Here is a 1,916-nt window from a genome sequence, read left to right as displayed (position 1 = left end):
ATTAACATCAACATAGTTTACTCTGTTTGAATGATAACATATTTCCATCTAATGAAGTCTGAATTGATGAATTTGCTTAGTTTTTTTTTTTTTTTAAATGGCTTTTTTCCTATAACTTACTATCTTTTAGATTATCATCTGTGGAAGACAGATCATCTGTAGTTACTTGTCTCAAAGCATAGAACTAAAAGTCGTTCAGCATTACATTGGTCAAGATGGGCAAGCTGTAGTTCGAGAACATTTTGACTGCCTCACAGCCAAACAGAAATTGCCTTCATACATACTAGAAAATAGTGAGCTGACAGAGCTGTGTGTGAAGGCCAAAGGAGATGAAGACTGGTCAAGAGATGTGTGCCTGGAATCCAAAGCCCCCGAGTACAGCGTTGTCATTCAGGTATGAGAAGAAGTTCAATCTAGAATGGAGCACCTTTCACAATGAAATTTTCTCAAAATGTTCTATACTTGTACAGCACTTAATTTATTAAAAAGTGATATATACAAAAGGAGGGAGATCTGAAATAATACAGAAAGGCTTTGAATGGTACTTCTCAAACTGTTTCCTCCCCATCCCATGACAATACATTTGTATCAGTTCCAGTAGTTCTTACAGCCAAGACGCTGTCCCTGCGAGATGCATGTGATATCTTGAAAAAGATTCTGATGCCCCAGGGTTAGCAGTGGGGTGGGACTGTGGGGGTGGTATCCTCCTCACTTAAGGATCTTTGTGATGGTCTGTTACTTTATCTCTTCCGAAGTCTTTACCATCATCACTTTCATTCCCATAAAGGATAAATTCTGTTTCATTCTGCCACTTAGTCTTATATCAGTCTCTCCTTACACAAATCTCTTTGTCTTTATGGAAAGAGTTGGCCCCATTGACTCACTGCACATTTGCTTTATGCCATAACGAAGTCTGTTTTTGCTTAGTTTTTTTTTTTTTAAATAATGGCTTTTTTCCTATAACTTTAAACTCTTTTTAATCTTCCAAACTGATATATCTGTGCCTTATTTTGATTAATTAGTGAGCTGCTTAGTATTTAATAGGATCCTTTTCTGTTTCATGTGCAGGTGCCATCTTCAAACAGTTCCATTATTTATGTCTGGTGCACAGTTTTGACTTTAGAACCCAACTCTCAAGTGCAACAACGAATGGTGAGTGCTTTCCCAATCCTAAAATATGGTATATGACTCTGACCTTTCCTGTTCTGAAATAAATTAAGGTCAGAGTGACCCAGGGAAGAGATTTATTACAAGTTTGTTTCAGCATCAAACAGCTGGAATACTGCAACAAAGCAAATATGAAAGTTGTTCTGTCCTTTTATTTTTATAGATTGTGTTCAGCCCTCTTTTTATCATGAGGAGTCATCTTCCAGACCCCATTATCATACATTTGGAGAAAAGGAGTCTGGGATTGAGTGAAACACAAATTATTCCAGGAAAAGGGCAGGAAAAAACACTGCAAAACATAGAACCTGACCTCGTACATCACCTGACATTCCAAGCAAGGTACTAGAAAAGTCCTTCCATACATTTTCCTAAGAGAAATTAAGTAGAAAAGTAACCTTGCACTGAGGAGAGGGCAGGGGAGTGGGAGGATGGGGGTGGAGGGAGTTTTCTATATGATTTCTTATCATATGAGAATGTTATTTTAAAATGCCCTGCCTAGTGATCTCTTATTCTCATCTATAGTTTTAGATAAAAATCAGCCTTTCTCATTAAGCTTAGAAATAACCAAGAGGGATCATCAGAAATTTTATTTTAATTTAGATTTCATTGACACGTGATTTCTGTAGTAAAGGAGATGTGAATAGAGATCTACACCTAGGAATTGAGGGGTGGGGAAGAAAGAGGAAAAGTCAGGGCCCAGTTCATCCAAATGCTGTCCCATAAATGGACTCAATCTACCAAAAAGGTGT

At 37.4% G+C, this 1,916-nt stretch overlaps 1 long non-coding RNA gene across 1 annotated transcript; it reads left to right on the top strand.

The window, feature by feature from the left end:
- The first annotated feature begins 106 nt into the window (after nucleotides 1–106).
- On the top strand, nucleotides 107–1,511 carry LOC108299001. Its single transcript, XR_001822780.2, has 3 exons — nucleotides 107–394; nucleotides 1,069–1,152; nucleotides 1,331–1,511. It is a non-coding gene; the product is annotated as an uncharacterized LOC108299001 (long non-coding RNA).
- Nucleotides 1,512–1,916: the final 405 nt, after the last annotated feature.

The sequence above is a fragment of the Cebus imitator genome, unplaced genomic scaffold (genome assembly GCF_001604975.1).
Source record: "Cebus imitator isolate Cc_AM_T3 unplaced genomic scaffold, Cebus_imitator-1.0 Scaffold1377, whole genome shotgun sequence".
NCBI classification, from domain to species: domain Eukaryota; kingdom Metazoa; phylum Chordata; class Mammalia; order Primates; family Cebidae; genus Cebus; species Cebus imitator.
The sequence above is the reverse complement of the archived record's forward strand: the minus strand, read 5'-3'. Positions and strand labels throughout refer to the sequence as shown.